This window comes from Mycteria americana, chromosome 11 (assembly GCF_035582795.1).
Source record: "Mycteria americana isolate JAX WOST 10 ecotype Jacksonville Zoo and Gardens chromosome 11, USCA_MyAme_1.0, whole genome shotgun sequence".
Taxonomy (NCBI): Eukaryota; Metazoa; Chordata; class Aves; order Ciconiiformes; family Ciconiidae; genus Mycteria; species Mycteria americana.
Genome location: NC_134375.1, coordinates 17,742,442 through 17,763,816, shown reverse-complemented (window position 1 = coordinate 17,763,816; position 21,375 = coordinate 17,742,442).

Sequence of the window (21,375 nt, the reverse complement as noted above, 5' to 3'; positions counted from 1 at the left end):
TGACACTGAAAAATGCTGTACCAAAGCCCACTCTATCTGGTCGTCAGGAAATTGCCTCTCTCTACAAGGATTCCTCATTTTTCAAAGCTAAGGAAATTCGGCTGCCCCTCCCAGCAGCACTCGGTGAGCCAGATGGGTGTGCCTGAGGAACCATCGCATTCCTCCTGCTCCGGGCAGTGAGGCGGATCCCGGATTTTGGAACCAGCTTGGCATGCACCGAAACAGCCAACGCGCAAATGACACCGAATAGGGTATGTTTCATCCCAACCTGATCCAAAATTCAGGTCGGCTCTCCTGACAACTACATCATTAAGAAATCAGCTAGATGGTGGAGCTAATCAAGATACCTGTGCTAGCTAGATACTTCACCTCCTTGTGTGGGGAGGGAAAACAAAGCAAAGTAAAACTAGCTGACATCAGGAAAATTGAGAAGCTGTAATTCATACAGAATTGGCCCAGAAATAATCAGATTCCTAACTCCTTTATTTGTTCCTGGACCGGATCCATTCCGACCAGATCAACTCCTCCTCAGTACAATGCACAGCTCTGCACATTGATATAATGAAGTGATGGGTCACGCTGGTGCTATCGGATCCAGGATTTATGAGGAGACATCATCGCTTGACATCAGGAATTGGAGGGGGCAGAGATACTTCAGTTCGGCTCTGCAAGCAAGTGTGTAAGGCATGTTTAAATGGGTGGGATGAAATCAAATTAAGGTGCTGTGCATGGGTGTGTCTCCACTGACCTCAGACGGATTCTAGCGTACATCAGTACAGGATCTGACCGGTTAGGAATTAATGCATAAACCGGGTACCATCTATTAGCAAAAGCAGGAACACCTCCTACAGGTAATTCAGCATATTTCCTCTCCTTTTCTGAGGATAAAATGCACAGTGCAGACACAAAAGCTGCCTTCCCTGTTGATCACCTCTTGTCTCTGGCATGTTACTTGCATTCTTCATTCAGCAGCAGCTGTGCATAGTTGGTCAAACACTCCAAGTTGTTTGTCAAAGTTTTCCTAAGGCTTTTCATCTCCCTGCTCTCCTGTGAGGTGCCCAAACATAAGTCATCTCTGTTGGCTTTTGGAGCAGATTAATTCAGAGCACAGCTTCAGAACTGGCAGGTAATCAGTTAGCTGGAGTTTGAAGTGGAGCATTTTTCCCTGACAAGGGCAACAAAAAGGTGGGAAAGGTATTTCTGAATTAGCGCATTTTAATTCAGATAATATATTTCCTAGAGGCACACCTCCAATGCCAACTCATGGGCAATTCTTTCTCTAGATGTGATCTGAAAAGCCACTGGAGGTGGAGGAAAGCTAATCAAAACGGAAGGTATGATTTATCACTTCTCAAACGCACGGGGGGATATCAAATTGTAGCCTCAAGCTCTTGGGCCCCGAAGCACACTGCACCACCCTGGATCCATGGTGACAGAAGGAGAAAGCCTCCTACTAACATCACTCCCACTTGTCCTCAACCTGTTGGAGATGTTACTGTAAGGGGTCAGCACCAAGGAGGAGCCATGGGCCACCAAGAGCCAGGGCCAGGGATGCAGGGGCTCTTTGCAGCACTCCTCAGCTAACTGGCAGCCTGATACAGGAAAAAGGGTTTTGGTGGTCTGACCACACACAGCTTTTGCCACACAGTGAAGAGGGAATCGGGTCATATCTGCAACATCTTGGAGCCCTGATCCATAGCCAGCTAACTGGTAATAGGAGTCTTCTGTAAAGATGAACTCCATGAAATTTTTTAACATGAATATCTCTCAAATAATTTATTTTGAGCTATCTCCTAGGAAACAGTTCATTCATGTCAGCATAAAGGAATAGGATGCCATGCATAGATAGGAACGCCTGTTAACCTCCACCCTCAAAACGTTCATCCCTACAAGACAGAAGGAGAGAGGGCAGCGTGTGATCTCAGCTGACAGTCAGCGAGAGCCTGGCTCCTCTGTGTGCTTCAAGAGTTCTCGTACCAAACTTATGCCCAAGTTGTGGCATGTGGTATCAGCCAAGTAGATGCACAGGTAGCAGAGTGAGGTCAGGGATTAATTTGACACATCATGGCTCCAAATCCCAAAATGATTTATGGGTGTGAAAGACTTTCTTACCTTAATCAATGGGAATATTCATGTGCATGAAATTAGATGGGTAAGATCAGGATCAGTCTCCAGAGAAACAAAACGATGTAAGGGCAGTTATTTATCATGACTATTTTGTTTTTCTGAGAGGGGGGAAAAAAAGAAAGGAAAGATTTGAATTATAGCTATTTGATGAGTAACATTGCAGTAGACAGGTTAGTCCTTGTAATCCGCTGGCACCATCAGCAGAGGACTAAATCAAATGTGGGGTTTTTTCATCTTGTATAACTATTAATACAATCCATTGCAATGGTTAGTCAATATTTATGTTGCCTGCATGAATTACTGCATATTTAATTCCCTTTCGAAAACTAGGATAGTTGAAATAGTACAGCATTGCTTTTTATCTGACAGAGCTTTAATCTTTTGCTCATCGTGGTTTTACCGAACCATTGTTTGAAAAAATAAATAAATGAAGTTTTTGCAAGATAAGGAGTTCACACATTAGGATTCTATTGGTCATGGTATAATGATACACCTGACACTCCTTATAAATAATAAGTGTGTGGAGATCTGTTTTTTCACTGCCTGTATTATTTTGAAGAAATAGCATCCACCACATTGAACAACATTTAAAAGTGCTTATATTATAGCCAAAGTAGTCAAATTCCACCCTTTAGGAAGTAAGATAATCACTTGCAGAGGTCAGGAAAGATGTTTACTTACAGGAATAAACATAGTTTGTGGCTCTTCTCTCTTCTCAGCTAGTCGTATCCATCATGGCACTCTAAATTTGGTACAAAATATCCCAGAGAAAAATAGATCAGATTTCTCAAAATCATTAGAATATGCCTGCTGCTGCACTCCAGCCTTTCATCATTTGACTCGCGCTGAGATTCGCAGCCCAGCATCTTGTTCCACTTGGCAGTGAAAAACCAGCTGAAAGTTAGCTTGGAGGAGAAAATCCGCAAACATAGACCTTGAGAGAAAATCACCTGCCACCTCCTAGGTGCCCACCACCTCCAGGGCGTGGGTGAAAGAAGATTTGCAACTATTGTGACTGAAAAACCTCGCTCCTTGACCTTGCTCCTGAAGAGACCTTGCCATATATTTGTTAAGTCTGGTTTCAGGTCCAGGAAGACAAGAGAGATGTCAAGAAGACATCAGGAAGGTCCAGGAAGACACCAGCATGATCCACAATGCAGGTTTCAGAATCAGTCAGCATTTTGCATTGCTCTTATTTCACGTGGGAAGATTCAAATGAAGAACTTAGAACGACCTTAAAAACGGAAAACAGAAACAGGATACAGCTCTTAATGCTGCTGTGCCATAATCCATGCTACCCCAAACCATCCCGCAAGGCAAGAAACTGAAAAACCCCATCAAGAAAACAGCTCCATAAAACAGAAAAATAAAGTATAAACAGAAAAATAAAACCAGACGCCAATGCGTACCCAAAGGAACTATTAAAAGCAAAATGTTTGTCAGCATAGGATGCTCCACTGCACACATCTGGTGCTCTCAGCAATACAGAACATTTCTTTAATTGCTACACCTGAGACCAAGAGCAAGAAATAAATCTAGGGACTGATCTCAATGTATTTTGAGACAGGTGGAGATGAGCAGCAGCGTGAGGATTTCATTGTCAATAATCAAGCAGTTATACATTACTACGGTAAACAGCTACGTTCAGGATACAGCTATGCGTCTATAATTTGATGTCTGTTTTTTAATTCCTTCTGGTGCCAGACTTTGTAGATATAACTGTGATAAGCCTCCCATTTGGTATATATCATCCAATACTTTTTGCACCATCCAAGATGTCAGTACAGCAATATCCAGTGGAAAAGGCAACGGACTAGATGTCAGAGCAGCTAGGCTGACTCCAGACTGCCGCTTCTTCTCACAGGGTCATTGCATGTCGCTGAACTTTTCTGTTCCTGTTTTATTTACTCAGACTGTAAGTACTGGCTACATATTTACACAGCACCTTGCATAATGGCTCCTCATTCTCCCCTGGGCCCTTAGAAACGTGCAAGTTAGTATCGTCCAGTCAAATTCATGACTTAGACCTTTCCATGCAACAAACACAGTGAAGCCAATGCATCTATTGAGAGAAAAGGATTCAAAGTTAGGCACAACGCAACAAAGGAGCTAACTACCACTACTCTGAGAAGCTGTTTGGTATTTCTAAACTGGAAAATGAACTACTGGTCCTCTTGCTCAGCATCTGTATTGCCTTCACCTCTCAATAGGATGGCGAGAGGTTCCCAACATTTTTTTAAGTGGTGTGAGTCCATACAAAGAGTACTTTAAATATTGATGTTAAAATGTTTGCATCCTTATTAGAAGTGATATGGTTTGCTTTGAACCCAAGCTGAATATTCTGAAATGGATTTTAATAATACCTTTCAGAGCAACACCAAGGTTTGCCTTTTCATGACTTAGGATTTGCTATAGCTTGTCCTTTTGTGAACAATGGCACATCACCTCCCATTGCCAGCTGTTATTATTACCTATACATTTTTCAGCATGAAAAATACATTTACATGTATTTCATGTAGACCTGGTACTCCATTTACCCAAAATTTTGAGTTCTCATCCCTGTCATTACCCAAATCAAGAATGACATCTCTTGAACTACGGTGACTGCCTTAGAGTATTCTCATCCTTTGCAAAATGAAAATTTAGTCATTCATTGCCTTTCAGCACATTTAAGGTCTGGAAAAAATATTAGGTTCCCAAGTCTCATTCTTCAGATTGGTACTCAGCTACGTGCTCAAAGATAATCACATTCTTCGGACTTACCAATAATAACTACGTGTTACAGAGGTGTCCTTAAAGAGTCACTAGGTTTGAGCAAATCTGAAGCAGTTCAGCGTCTTTTCCACCCAATTTGCCCTGCTTTAACACAATTTATTAAAAGGAAGAAATACTTGAACTAAAAAGCAGATGGACAATTTTTTAATTTTTTTTTTTTTTAATGACAGAAAGTTTCCCAGGTATGATGGCCCATTGCTCTGATTAATAGCAGTGCAGCCAGAGGAGAGGACTGTGTGAAGCGTTCAGCAATCAAAGCCAGCAGTCCTGCCTGTTGTGATCAGACTGCAATTTTTGGCAAGTGTGGGCATCAGTTTCCCGATTTCATCTTTTATAGAGCACAAGCAGAATAGGACATCAAGAACTCCTTTCCTGAAGACCAGTGGCTCATTTTATCTGCATCTGCTGGATGTCTAACCCTTTGGAGCAATGCTCTGCAGACCTTACCAGGTTTGTATAGGCAATGTCAAAAAATGTTACATTAAAATTGTCAAATCAGGACCAAGCCCAAGACTTACTGATCACTCCTTTTGATGTTCAGGGGAGCTGAACACATTTTCAATGTCTGATTGGGTTTGCAAGGAATGTAATGCTTTTTTAACAAAGCTTCAATTTTCACCCTGAAAAGAAAACGTTAAGCATCTTGTAATGTGCTCTTGTGCTGATTCAAGGGGAAAAAAAAAAGTCAAGTTCATATCAGAATTGGAAAAAACCCACAACCCAAAAAACCCCACGCCCCAGCTACGCTGGCCCCAAAATACTTTCTTGCAATGCAGTTGTTATATAACAATATATTTTCATGCTATAGTATAGATACATAAATAAAATACTGAGCATACATATACTATGCAATTAAAGTAAAAATTAATAAGGAATGCATATACATTGATGCTACCAAACAATACCTAAATGCAACATTTCCTCTTTTCCCCATCTTTCAGAAACTTCTGAATCAGTGGACTTCCAGACTACATTTCTCTTTCTCTCTAATGAAAGATTCCCCTATACAAAGGTCTGTGACTAGTTCAATGACATGGTAATTATTTCTTTCCTGTTTAGAAGTATCCTGAATAGCATGAAGTTGAATTTCAGGCTGCAAATACCTCTTCATTGTGCAACTGCCTTTTCCACAGAATTACGTTAAACTTATTTAAGGCTTTTATTTCAATTTCATTTAAAATAGATTTCCTGAAGCTGAAAAACCTCTGAGTTCTCTTTTGGCCTTCCCCTTGTTACTACTTCTCATGTAATGATGCCATAATGATTCACTATTTTATGTTCTCCAGCTTGAGACTTATTTATTGTAATTGCCTAATGTCTTATGAGAAAGGCAGATAAGGAAATATTTCAAGAGGCTTGTAAATAACTGACAAGGACCACAAGACTGCAGTTATTTTTAATTTATATCTAAACTGCTTTGCTGTGCTAGCTGAAATAATGTGTTTGTATAGTTTTTTCAGTGCAGTTTGTATCATTCATCACTCAGTAACCAGCCTGAACTGCGCACCCTGTTTTAAAACCTCAAGGTATTTTTCTGGTTACTGTTACTGCAATGTATTGTATTCTTCTGGAGAACCTGCAATGGATCAATAAATTGCATGACTTTGAGTAAAAAACTCTCCTTTTGAATTGACTCTAGCCAGTCTTACCAGCAAGAAGAAAATGGTTCCAGTCCTGCACGGTTGCACGGCTTCTTGGCTTCCCTGTGCAAGCTGAGCCAGAGTTCAATCTTCTCAGGATTTCAGCCACTTAAGAGTTTCACTTGCGATGGTTTTTTTCATTATTTTTATTGCACCTCTGCAAAACAGTTGAGAAAAAAAAAAGACCCTGCCCTGAAAGCATGAACTTGCAATATTTTTCCATCCTGCCATCTAGCTCTAAGAGGGGATATGGGTTAGCTAACAGACACAGCTCCCAGCACCATGCTGCTAAGGTGATGAATGTTACAGGTGGTGGTGCTTATGATAATAAGGAAGTTAATGAGAAAAGCCAGGCTGGTTTATGTTTTGTAAGAAACAGAACAAAACCCGGCATTTGTCAACTGGGAAAAGGCAAACATTAGAAAGGAAAGAAAGGGTACAGTCCAAAAAAAGGTATTCAAAAAAGGAAAACAAAACTATCATAGCTAGAAATATCAATGAATAGTGTCACACATTGGCCTTGTGTAATGATGCCTTGTTCACATGGTTTATAGTAATATTGCTAGTTACTTCCTGAACAAAGGTTGAAGTAAGGATTTATGAGGATATTTTAAAAATAGGTGAGGAGGTTGAGAGAGGAAAGATCAGAAGTAAAGAATAAGTTTTGCTGAGTTTGGATGGGTGTCTACAGACCTCTGGCTTGTTCATCGGCTAAAACTTCAGACCTCGTGAAAAGAATTAAATGTCAAGAAACCCACCAAGATTTTAGTCACAGCAGCTAGCTAAATCTGGATGAAGTATCACAGAAGTGGTAAGACTTGGGATTTTGAATTCAGTGCAGTCTGTCTTTACTTCTGCATCTGCAGAGCTTTGCTTTGCAAACAGTGATAACCACGCAAAAACAAGGGACATACAGGTAAGACCGTTCTCTCCAATTACCTACACACACACCTTTGCAGAGGTGAAATGAAGTGGTGTGCACCTTTTCCAGCAGAACCCAATAGGAAATATGGCTCTGGGAGAGTCCCCTTTCCCTCCCCTTCCCCACAGAAAGAGGTATAATGTATACATCCTTTAACGGGATCTATGGTTAAAATCCACCCTAACACCACAAAGATAGGTTTTGTTCTGATACACATGGTGGTGTGCCATTTATTCTCTGACTAAAACTAATTTTTGTTAAGCACTCATCATTCCTCTCAGAGAACCGCTGGTTTGGCAAAAGTTCAGCGAGAGATAAAGAACCACCTCCCAGAAGCTATTCTAACCTGAAAAAACCACGATGGGTGAGCAGGTTGAAACATATGGATTAATTGGTGCTAAAGTGAATTGGTATAGATAGAGAGGAGTAGAATAAAAGGAGGGGTTTGTAAGCATGGATAGACCTTGAATTGCTCTAAGAAAGGATCTTACATGCATTCCTTTGTTTTCTACTTAATCATCAACTACTGCTGGTGTTTTGCAAATACAGGCATGCCTACACCATGTAATGCAGAGAGGTGTGCTGGAGATCCCCAAGGCAGACACATGAGGAAACTAGCACGTCTACACAGTGCAATGCTGTGCCAGAGAGACAAACCAGTTCGGGTCCCAGAAACAGCGTCACCTCATAGGAACATCTCACTTGGGTGCAGCACCGGACGCAGACCCACAGCACTCAGCCAGGGCTTAGATCAGCTCTCTTCACGCAGAGCAACAAGGGATGGAGACATAGTAATGGCTGAATGCAAGAGTGCAAGCACCACACATTTCTTCAAAATATAGAAAAGAAACATCTATTACATTAGGCTGCCTTGATGTTTCCAGAGCTGATTTACCAAGGAAGGCTCTTGGAAATCAGATTTGCAGTACCTGGGATGGACTATTTTGTGCTGGTTCACAGTCTGGGAACATCTCAAATCCTACTCATGAGAGGAGTAACCCCATGGAGGAAGTGCCACTGGTCCACAGACGGACCTTAGATTCACATTTTTCTTACACAAAATGTACAGTAGAAGAAACGTCAGAGTGCATGGTCAGTGAGACAGGCTTAGATGTCAGCAAAAGCCCAGATCAAACTAACTGCAATTGTGCTGCCAGCCCAAGAACCCCACTGCTCACCAGGACCGCATGAGTAACAGTCACGAATGTAGGTGCGGAAAACACAGGCTCAGCAGAACCAGGACCTGTTTTTTTGTTCAGTAACAATTTCCACTGCTCTCCTTGGGAACGTGGTAGAAGGAGGCTCAGATAACATCAGGACTTTCTGCCATGCTGCCCAGCAGTTTGGTCCATGTCTGTCTCATGAATAGCCTCAGCTTTAGTGCCTGGTGCTGAGTGAAGGTACCAGGACATGGTCCCCAAAGGAGGGTCCCTGGGGCTGCTCATACTGCACCGCAGCCTTCAGGGATCTCTAAAGGACATGAAGTCCCTGAGAAAAAGGAACAAAGCTCATAGCCTTTTCCACTTAAAAATAAATCGGTTAAATGAGAGGAAGCAGGGCAGGTGGCTCGTTTCCCGAGCACCACACAGCTGATTGCAGGGCGAGTCCGAGCAGTGATTCACTGGCCAGGTTGAGGCCATTGTCCCGGTCCACCCGTGCACAGGAAGGAGAGCCCGGTCCCAGCCGCCCCAACAGCCACCGCCCTGGCACACCGCTGCACCCTAGCAAGGAGCAGGGCACCCAAAACCTCAGCGGGACTCGCAGATGCAAGTACAAAGCAAAGTAGCTTTTCCCCACCTTGCTTTCCTCTCCTGAAGTTTGACCATTTGTATGCTATGCTAGCAGAGCACTGTGCTGCTGCTTTAAACGTACCCCAGATACTCACGGGAAACAAAGTATAAATAATCTTAACATGTGCACTTAGTACACACGTATGAGAAATCACTGATATTTTCCTCTTCCTTGGTTCTGGTTAAAAGAGCAAGCATCAAACCAGGGAGACAAATCACTTCCCATCCTGGCTACTCTATTTAGAGATGTGCTCATCTAGAAAGCTATTCCTGTGAGCAGGAAAGCACTGATTTACAAGTAAGCCCCTCCTCCCAATTTAAGAGATATTTTATGACCTCCTGGGTGTTTCTTTAAAAGAGCCATCCCCTTCCATCAGTCTTGCTCTCCATGACAAGTGGCTGATAAATTAAGACGACGATGGGGGTTGACGAGACTGAATGTCCTCTGAGCCTGGCTTGCCTCTCTGCTTGATACTGCAGTGAAGCCACTGCCCCACTTCTGGCACGAATGAGGCCACGGAATAGTCTACGTTGTCATAAATCCCGGCTTTCCCAGCAAGATCAAGAAGGAGGGCGGCTGTGGGAGGCCTCTGTGGAGGCAGGGGCAGCTGTAACAAACGTGTGAAAATTAACTGGATTCATGTTTACATTTGCTATGTCTACACATATGGGCACAGGCAGCCATGCGCTCGCTTGGGTCTTGCCAGATGCGAGCTGCTTGCAGCTGGGAAGTCCCCTTTTATTTGCGTCACTGAGTCTGAGTTAAGCTGCCTCCGTGTATAAAACACGGCTGCACAGCTCCCGGCCTGGACTGCCTCACATCCAGCTGGAGATGATAAAGCAAATGTTTGCACCTGTTCGTGCAGACATACATGTTCGGAGATTTTGCTGACCATGTCAAAAAGAAAGCCTCTAACACACGGATTCAATGAAAAAGAGGACGGCAAAACTGTGCCCCCACACGCTTGTAGAGCTCAGTAGGAATGAGACGTGTTCATCCTGTCGGTTCAGGATGTCACGCATCGCTTTAGCAGCTGGTCCAAACACGGGATGAGCACTTCTTGCTCCTGCCTAACAGCATTACCTCCTCTGCCTGCCGGGAGAGGCTTATCCCTTCTGTGCTGAGCACCACGCACCAAAGCACCAGGGAAAGGCTCGCCGCAGATGCACCATTACTCCTTCTTCAGAGGGGAGGCATCAGCAGCAGTTTAACTCTTTTTACCACTGCCAGAAAACACAGTTTCAGAATGAGTCCTCCACTGCAAAGGCCACATTTGTCAAATCAGTAATTAGCTCATAATCTGAGGCCAAGGATTGCAATTCCTCTAGCTTTCTGGTATTCGGTCTGATGCCAGTTTAAGACACCAGCAGAATAGGACCCCTTTCCACTGTTTCTGGCTGAGGATTGAGACTAGATGAATTTAAGTGACCGCTTTAAACTTGGAGCTTATGAGTGAAAACTGAGCATACTAAAATAGAGAAATGTGTTTTTTTCCCCTTAATATGTTTCATAATATTTCCCAGGAAAATGTCTAAACTGATGACAGCACAATCTACTTTCTTTTTTTAGTTATGGCCATACACTTACTATTTTCTGTCAATGCAAAAGGGAAGGGAAAGGTTCAGATTTGCTTAATATTCTTCAAAATTAAATGCATCACCATGCAGCCATAGGCGGCAACAGTCCCAAGCTTTCATCAGTTTCTCTCTTCTCTTCTGGAGGATTAATAATCTCTCATATCGGAGTTATTGTCTTTTTAGCACCATCTTACTAGGGAAAAAAAACCCCCAAACATTAAACTTCTGCACTAGGTGTTAATTCTTTGACAGCTCGGGCAGTGTGCAGGGCTTTTTGTCCATTTTTAAATAGAGGATATTCACTCTACGTTCCGAGAAAAAAAAAAAAATCCTTACCTGGAAATCACCTTCTGTGCAATTACCTGATAAGACGTCAAATGAAGCAAGGCTTCATTACTTCTTTGGAGAAGATTTTCATGTGAAAATAGCTCTCCTCGCGGGGGGCTGCCACTTTGCTATTAACGGTTATTCCCTCACATTCTTTTCTTTTGACTCTTACACAGTTACTACTCCAGTGGAGCAGGTCTTGCCCATGGGAGAGGAGCTGGTGGGTTCGAGGGGGTGGCCAGGGTAGCAGTGGTGTGGAGTCAGGTCATCTGTTACCCACCAGGTCTATCCAAAAACAATAACAGCAGAACTCGCAGAATGCAATCAAGTGCATTCTTCTCCAGGGTGATTAAAGAAATATTCAATTTGATGCAACTGAAGTACAAAAGCTCCCTGTATCCTTCTTCTGCCAAGCATGGAAGAATGCTGTGCTTTAAATGACTTACAAAAACTCCTGTGTGCCAAAGACGTATCATTTACATGGAGTCCAGGCAGCTTCATGCAATCGCTGCTTACACATAATTGTACCAAAAGTAATGGGGCGGGGGGGGGAATCCAAATGGAGTAAGTCAGCTTATCAGCGATCAAGGTTTATTTTACTTCTCCCAAAGGAAACCTATGGAGGTTTGCTAGGAATCCTTTTTTCTCTACTAATGGGACAAATCTGAAATGAATAATAATAATAAAAATTCTTAATTCTGATTTTGTAACTGCACCCAGTTTAAAATCTGCAAATAATATAAAATTGATATAAAGCCACTTCTAGTTAAACAAGACAAGGTAGAAGTGGCAATAGGTGAAATAAGTCAAGCAAGCTGTGAGTTTGTTTTCCTTTCCTTGTTTCTCTTGGGCTTCTGCTCCCCAAAATCTCTAGCAATGGTATAAATCACATCTCTTTAAAGCATTGTTAAAACGTCCAACAGGAGAAAATAACATTGTACATCACTTAACAGCAGTTGTGCCCTAACATATTCAAAATCAATTATGTTTCACATCATGAAGTCTCAACTTTTAGCAGTTATTTGTGGTGCTAATTTGAGTTGTCCTGGATAATTAGAGGATCTGTATCTCCATCATTATAAAAAAATTACTTTTGCTAGGATTTGCACAGAGGTACTAACGGCATTACAATCACAGCGATTTTAATAAAGGCCAGATTGTGTCTAGCTCTAATACTCCAAATCTTTAATGAATTTATCCCACAATAACCACAGAACATAATTAAGCGCCTTTATCCCCATTTTCTATCAGTGGGGAACTGAAGCTCAGAAGTAACACGGTTTAGATGCTCAGAGACATAAGCACCCTGCTTACCTTCACTTCTAACACACACACTGGGGAAAAAACCAACACAACCACACGGATGGCGACACAGAAAAGAGCTCAGACTCTTCCCGGAGAGGGCCTGAGCTTCTGACACCTATATACCCATGAGCCGGTCTCTGTCTTGATGTACCGCAATGCTTCTAGGGCCAGTCTGGCTTTATCAGGGAGGCTATGCAGACCCAAGCCTTAAGTAAGCTATAAAACATGGTGATGGGGAAAAATAAAAAGACTACTGGAGATTTGCCCGCAGCAGGGGAAGGAACTTGCCTGAGGAGGGTTATTGTTTCAGAATTCTTTGATGAAATAATAAACAAAATACTGTGCTGCTAATAATGTCTGTAGACCCACGATGCCTTGCAATGCGGAGGAGTAGGCATACTCCCTGCCCAGAAAGGACTTCCTGCATAGTTTCAATCTGAAGAAACACGCACTCATTTGTCAATGACAAAAAGCTAGAAGGCAATTTCTTAGCCTTAATGCTTTCTCTTGAGCAGAAATAGTCCCATCAACATTTAAGGTGTGTAAGGAGATTCAAATGGTTTTAACACTCAGGCTTCTTTTCTAAATTGAATTAAAACTGCTCTGAACCAATATTGCAAAGGACAAAGGTCAAGGCTTTATTTATATAATACAAGGATGTAATGCAGTAACCGGCTGTTTGAGACACGTAAGTAAAAGATCAGGGACAAAGCTGCAGACAGGATGTCAGCAGTGCACAGGGAATTAGCCATGCAACTCCCTCTCATTAATTACAGATACGCACATCCGAATCACCATACATCATTATGAAAATGTACCAAGCAATAACTATGATTCATACTTTACCATTAACAATGCAGTGAAAGGTGAAAGAGGATGGTGCTTTTCCGGCACCATTAGGTAACCATGGTTGCATGTTCTTCCTATGTCCAATCTGAAATGAAACAGCAGCCGTGGAACAACATAGTAGGAAGTAATTTTCATAACCTCCTGAAAGTGCCATTTTTTATAATGTTACTGTATAAGGAATAAGTATTCCCATACCAATTGTCAGGCACCAATATAATATTTTTCTACAAAACCCTAACAAAAAGTAAATATTGTTACACCTTGCAAGATCTCCAAAAGCACATTCTGTATCATCATATCTGTCAGAGACAAAAAGAGATTTATAAGCTCAGAAAGACCTTGAAAAGTTCAACTTCTAAATCCTGTCTTTGTGCAAAGGATGTTACTTGCTTAACATGGAGCATACCCTGCAACTCTACTCCCAGTCAAGTACATCTACAACTTCTTGGAGCCCACCATATGTTTTGGGTACAAGAGTACATCTTAGCTTTGTGCCAAACATTCTCTTGCTTTGTCCAAAAAAATAAACACACGGTTTCAGCAACAATAATGCAGAAAAGAGAAAAACATTTCACTTCCCCTATATATTAGCAATATATATAAAGGGCAAATTACTCTACTTATCAGGACCAACTGCAGTCTTAAATATTCTTGTGCAATTGTTATTGACATCAGTAGAGGAGGTGTACACACAAAAGGCTGAACTTGACCACTGAAAACCCAAGTGACTGAATTCAGTCAGAGAGCAAGGAACGATTTCCAGGAGTTGACACCTCTTGCAGCAAAGTTCCTTGTGTGTATGAGGCCTGCGTAATACCGGTTCTCATAATAAAAGGGAGATGTTCGTGAAGGAACAAAAAAATTACTCAAAGCATGGAAAAGAAACACACACCACATCTGAAATTATACACATTTGATTGAAAAGTCTCTGACAACATAGAAATTTAATTGGTTTGGTTGCGTCTGCTGTAGATGCTGGTTTTTCTTTTTTTTTTTTTTTTAATGGGAGTATCGCATCATATTTAAATGTTGACTTTTGTGCAAGGCTGCCACAAAGAAAAAAATCCATCTTATTGTAACAGAACGTACCTAAGGCTTTACTGCATTATTCTAAGAGCCTGTTGACATTTGGCTTTGTCCTCATGAGACATCTGTAACTAATGCAAAATTGGAGCCCTTATCAAGGGCTTTAAAATAAGGTTTACCAGCATTAACTGCCAGGTAGACTTTTTCAAATGTTTTCCATACACTTTCTGCACTAGATTTGGAAAATGCAGCTCTTCATGTAGTCTCTAACTGATTGAAAAGATCCATCAGAGCTCTTCTGGTAACCAGGTGTACCCTGGTTTCCCAGGAGCACTGCTCCACTGGCAGAGAACAATGGCTAATCTTCTTTACCTCAAGTGAACTGTACCCTGTGGGCTAAGAGAAAACTGAGCCAAGAATCTGCTCTTCAGCTGAGCTGTTTTACAGGTGAAATCACCAATTACGGCTCATGTTCACCCATGGAGTCTTGAAGGAGGCTGTGCTTGGAATAGGCATTATGACTGCTCCTTGTTATCACTGGTCTCCAGAAAGATACGGGTCAAATATACACTATTAGTAGGCTTTGCCCAACTCTCGGGGCAAGAGGGTCCCCCTCTCACACAGGACAGCACAGGACCCCTCACCAAATATCTGAAAGTGCTACAGTGCCTGTAGCCACCTCTTGCCACTATCGATGCTTCACAGCTAGTGACGATGAAAATGGGGGAAAGCTTTCTGCCCTGTTCTGTTTCCTTGCCCTTGTAACCAAAAATCAGACAACATTAAGCATGTCACTCATTGATGTCTGCGTAGCATAGTATTCAATATATAAATTTCAAAATATAAAAAATTTGGATAAAGTACTTTAATCCCAAGACTCACTTTTTTTTTTTTTAAAAACATGAAACTGATATTGTCAGGAACGGAAGACGATGCTTTACCTTTTATGCTTTATCAGTTTTTGCTAAGCTGACAACACATCTCCAAATTACCAAATGAACTATAAAGTTTTCATTCACTACTATTTCATTATAGTCACCCCAATGCAGCCTTAAATCATGACACAGAAAATGATTGACATAAGAGTTGTGACATTTCTGTGTTAAGGTTAGTGATTTTCTTTTTACATTACAGTTCAGTTCCTCGGGATGGGAACATGCTCAGCTTCCTGAGTTTTTGGCGACTGAAGATGCAGAGTGTGCCGTAGAGGCTGACTAGCACCCAGTTAGAGCTGTCCTTTAATTTCTATGATCTCCTGTCTCGGCCTGCTTAGGACAGTATCTCAAAGACTAAAGTCTACCTTTAAGTTACTGTCTTTCACTCTCTGCTCATGGGGACTAAAGTCCTGCAGTATAAAATACTTATTTGAGTCTCTGCTGAGCATTAAGCAGCTTTTTGTAGACGTAAAACGCATGAGTCCAAACCATTCTTTGGTCAGCTTTTCCAGACCCTCGGGGCTTCAGGCTGCCTTGACTCCTGCAGTGCATTAACCCATGCTCAAGAAAAGTGCCCCACAGCCGAGATCAACGTAAAGGGCAAAACCTTTCCCAATGAAGAGGACACACTGCTCTAAGTTTGGTTCCTCTAAACAAAACAGGGAGGTGAAGCACAGGTTCTGACCATGCTTTGAAAAGCATTTCAGCCAGTTTTCCATCTGGTTATTTAAATGCGAGCAATAAAGCAGATTTTAAACAAGCAGTCTTTAATGAGCTTGGTGACATTGCCACACACGTAAATGATACCTCAAGAGGAAAAAAAAGTATAATGGCTGGTTTGGGATTGATGGATGTGCTGTGAGCCCTGTGTTTAAACAAAAAAGAGGGAGGTGAGAAGAAAGTGAATGCATGGAAACACACAGCCTCAGAGAGAGGGGAAAAAGTAAAACGAAAGGTTCTTTATCATTGCTCAACACCAAAATAGTCAAACTTTTCATGTATGACAGATTTAAACACAACATTGACAGAGGAAATTATTATTCCAGCTCTACAGGGAGAAATCCAGTCCCAAAACACAACTGCCTAAGAGTGGAAAACCCCCAGTGCCTGGACATTCCCTAACTCAACGCCCATCTTGTATATTTTGATGTTTCATGGGGTAGGACTTCTGCCTGCATGATGGCAAGCACAAAGGTCCTTGTGTTTGCTTTGGGCCTCCAGCTGCTATTGTAATACACAATAACATAAATATTGCTCACGTTCTTTCAGCAGTACACAGCAAATATAGAAAATGAACTGCAACAATCTGGACTGAGGGTGCAGTGTGACCTAACCAACAATTCCCCCATCCTCCTTGAACTGCCATTACAAAGGAAGAGGAAACAGAAGTCGGAGCAGAAGGCAACGACAGAAGGAAGAAGGGAACAGACAGAACTTCACATGGACTCATCTCCGCGGGAAGCCTTTTGCTGCCCCCAGGCACCAAACTGCTGGAATAGAAGGAAGGTCATAAAAACCAACCAGCCAACACCACAAATCAAACTGCATCAAGAAGCTCATTCCTGGAGAACACAGATGGATGCAGCACAACAGGGTAGAAAAAAGTGATGCCAACATCTTGCTTAAATGAGCACATAATCTGAACTTTTTTTTGTTAAAATAAAAGAAAATCTAATTAAATGCAATGTGTAAAATAACTCAAGAGTTTATTGGCATGAGGAGAAAAAGCTACTACATTCTAGGGACATTTTATTACCGCCTGCTTTTGAATTGCAAACTGGTGAGCTCAAGGGTATTTAGAGCAAGACCATTCTAAGAGGCATTCATGCTATCCGATGCCTTAGAAGAATAGGGAAGACCCCTTCTGAAATGTGTCTGTGACTACATCTTAGGAAGTTGTTGCAAACAGGCACACGGTTGCTTGGAGGCCATCAGAAATGGGAATAATATCTCCATGCTGAGACACACAGAATTCATAGCCAGGTACCCCAAAGCTGCATTTGCATTCTGCAACTTTCAATTGGCACAGACATGCAAGTAAAAGCTTCTCCTGCACGTACGGGGTGTGCAATCATGCGCTCCCTGAGTAACCATTTATGAAATGAACAGTCTGCTCCTAGGTAGGGCAAAATCCTGTCCTTTCTGAAATCAGCTGCATAAATCCTATTGACTTTTGGAGGCATCAGATTTCAGTGAGTAACACATAATCCTACAGCACCAAAATCACAGCTGTGTAGATATGCTGCACAAAGGGAAGAGAGAGCTGGTTTGAGTGCTGCCATTCTCCAAAGGACATGTTAGTCTTTCTAGAACTGGAGATTTTTGAAGCTGTGGCAATTTAGACTTTTCTGGCTCCTGCTCCCAGCTCCTCCTAGGCCTATCTAGCCATGATTTTGGTTAGAGTTATTGTAGGCACTGGAGAGCTGTTCTTTCTCCTGAGGATGGGAGAACTCCCCAGCTCTCCTCCATGCAACATGATTTTACTCCTTCCTTTCCAACTTCCCATCTTTCCATGTTCCCATGGGGCTTGTTTGCTTGCATATGTATCCATCCCTTGGCCAGTCCACCAACCTTCAAATTTCTTCTAACTTGAGCAAATGTAAGCTGTACTGTAGTGTCCACAAGGCTTTTGTGCAGGCACAATATAAAAATCAAAGAGATTGCTTCTCCATGCTACGTTCATGTCAGAGGTTACAATTTCACCTGGTCTGGACCTGCCCAAGGACTGGATCTGTCCTTGGACCACTCAATTTTATGCAATGCTGCTCCCTGCAAACCAAAGATACATATCAGGATTGAGAAGCACACAGGTGTCGTTCAAAGCCTTGTGGAGGTCTCTGACCTCCTCTTGGGAAGAGAGCAGCTCGTGGCCATAGCAGAGATGCAGAGCCATCGCTATGCAGAAGTGAGCCAGGTTAGCTGTGATGGAGAGCAGCCACCATCGACAGGCTGCTTGGTGTCCTAACGAGGCGGTCGGCTCATTCCCCGCTGCAGCAGACGGGTGTCTAACCTCGCGCAAAACCGTCACCGCAATTGGAAGTAATTGGAGGTCTTTTCGCCAGGCTCAGCAGGAAAAGCAAGGAGCGAAAGGGCATGGGTGAACGACTGCCGGGGCTCAGCTGTGGTCCCCTCGGGGTCGGGGCGCGCTGGTGGCAGGGTGTGGAGGTTCACAATGCCACTGCCCGCTCCGGGCTACTCCTCCAGGGCAGGGTGCAACCCTCACCGTCGCCAATCAGCCGTAACCACTAAGAGCCGTTAAAATAAACCCCAGCAAAAGTGTTGCTGACATCCCAGATTATATAAAGGGCTGGTTTTAGACAGCAGCATTGCCTCTGTGTTGTTATAGACTCCCTTCCACCCTTCTTCCTCCATTTCTCATCAGTGGCGGTGGCTCAGGTCTCATAATAGAAAGTCCCATGCTTGTCCTGGTCTCCTCACCACACACAGAGCAGGAATTTGGAGCAGCGGTATTGTTTGGGGTACTTCAGGACTCAATGTTCTCCTGAAGTGCTTTTTGTTTCTTTTAAAAGCATTATTATTTAACAGTTTGATTAAAAATAATACTGAAGTGTGAGAAGGGGCACTTGTGACACACCAACCTGACCTACTAATTTGAATTCCCAAACGCTCTAACAGAGAGCCCCTGAAACGGAGGACATTTAATAACTGTATTTGCTAAGGACATGTGGAGGGGTATTCTTCCTGGACTAAACCCTTCCTTTTTTTTTTTTTTGATAGAGCTGAGACTGTCCAGAACATCCTCTTATCCCCAAGCTGCCACATAGCTAAGGTGCAAACCTCATCAGCTCCCAAAAGCCAGAGATTAAGACTGCTCTGAGTTATTGCAGACACCAGGCTGGCAGCCCCAGGACAAGGCACATTGCCCAGGGCATGGGTAAATCTCGAGTGTGCTACCGCTTCCCCTGCGAGCAAGCAAGGGCAGAGAGGGCTGAGCTGAGCCAGGATGCTCATGCCAGCAAGGGGACAAGTGAAGCTTTTGGACAGGCCTATTGTCCGCACAGAAATGATGAAACCACCATTCCAGGCATTTGCTCAGGCTCAAGACATCCAGTAATCTCCAAGATCAGTGCATTTGCTCTGAGCACATAGCATGCTTTCCTGCTGCAGGCATCTAGCACTCCACAACATTAAAACAAACCAAAAAAGCCCTTCCTAACTTTCCTGTAACTGAAGATTACTTAACAACCAATACACTGCAAAACATTGGAGCACAGCCACTTTCTTAAATGTTTATGGTTTTCACCTGCTCAATATAACAGCCTTTTCATTGGGGGACAGTATGACCTCATCATCAAGATTTTAGCCCAGAAAACATCAAAATGAGGGGGGAGGCCACAGTCTCCCATACTGACCCTTCTTCCTTCAGTAATTGTTCATACTACTGATGCTCTGAGACATTTAAGTTCTCTGTGTCAGTTTGCTCCCCGACTCAGACATTTTCTCTTAACCATAAAAGCTTACTGTATTTTGGGTTTGCTCCAGGGCGGAGGGAGCAGTTGGACAGCCTTGGTGATGTCAATGAGACAGCAGGCCTGGGGAGAACAGGAGTCCCAGTATAGGACAGGGAGGCAACAGAAAGAGGAGTGTGCCGTGCAGAAGTAGGGACTGAAAAGTGAGCACAGACAGGCTCCACCATGTCCCAGGATTATTAAAAGGACAGAAACAATTACCAAAGAGAAAACAGCATCTAAATTGGCCTTCGGGAAAAAATGGCATTAAGAAAGTTTCTCTAAACACTGGAAGAAGAGACAAAGCAACCATTTTACAGCGTAGGCATGGTCAAGGCAACTGAACCCTAAAGACAAAAGGACTAGCACAGAAAAGCAGAGACTGTGGTCTGGAGAAAGGACATGCAACAGAAAATCTGATTAATCTTGAGGGCAGAACAACTGAAATTCAGTCCACGGGGAGTTTGGAATAAAATTATCATCATTCTGTTTTGGGGAGAGGATTAGAAATTACAGCGTTCTTTATAGGCAGGAAATAAGAAAAAAACGCATTAAAACAATATTAAGTTTTTTCCAAATTAGGCAACAGCTGAGATTCCCATTTCTCGGTCCCTCGAGCTGCCAGGCACTCATCTTTCCTTTCCAGTAACCCGAGAGGGAGCCAGGTGACCCCAAGCCCATTCCCAGGCTGTCAGGAGGGTGCAGCAGAGGTTGCCAGACCACTGGCTCCTCTGCAAAGAAACCATGGAGCTGGGTACCCTCAACCCAGGCAGCTGCTGGGACATGTCTATGCTAAACCTGCAGACACCGGAGCCAGGAGCAGCCTGAGGCTGAGAGGCACTGAGCCAGCAGACCCTAGAAACCCAAACTCCTTGAGAGCTTGCCATGCAGCTTGGCAGCAACCAGGCAAAGGGCCAGTGCTTCCGCACAAGTCAGTAGTAACCTCTTCTCTGCTTTGGTATCAGCTAGTCAGTCTTCTCCTGAAGATAATCCTTACCTTTCCCACTGTGAAGTTGTGCACATGGCCACTGAGGTGGTCCCACACCCCTCTTTCTACCAGCGTTTGCAGCTGGGTGCAGCAGACAGTTGTCTGGATGTGACCCCAGCGCAGGCAGTGCGTCTCCTTGTGTCATACTTAGTCATATTTGATGCTTATTCCCCCCACCCCCCCACCCCACAGCTGGATTTAATGCAGATCGAAGAAATTGTAATCCATTCTTCCTGCCCTACATCCTTGGTTTGCAATTGCTTTGCCTCCATCCTTAGACAACACATATAAAATTATTAGGGACATTTTACAATAGATAACTTTTCAGTTCTTGCATGACCATTTACTGCTAGAGGATAGAGTTGCTACATGCCTACACCACATCCTCAGTTAAAATACTATGGTAAAACTTAACATTCTGGAAGGCTTTATAGGATCTACAATCCCAAGTGAGTCTTTGAATATGTTTTATTGACTTGTTTGGCTGTATGTGAACAAAGAATCTATCCTGCAGATTTAACTTAGGCTAATACTGTATTACAGAAAGGGGGACTTGTGCTCAGGTCAGAATTGGGCCTTCAGTCCTAAAGCCAACAACAACAAGAGACTCAGATGTAACCTTTACCTGGAAGAATCATATGAAG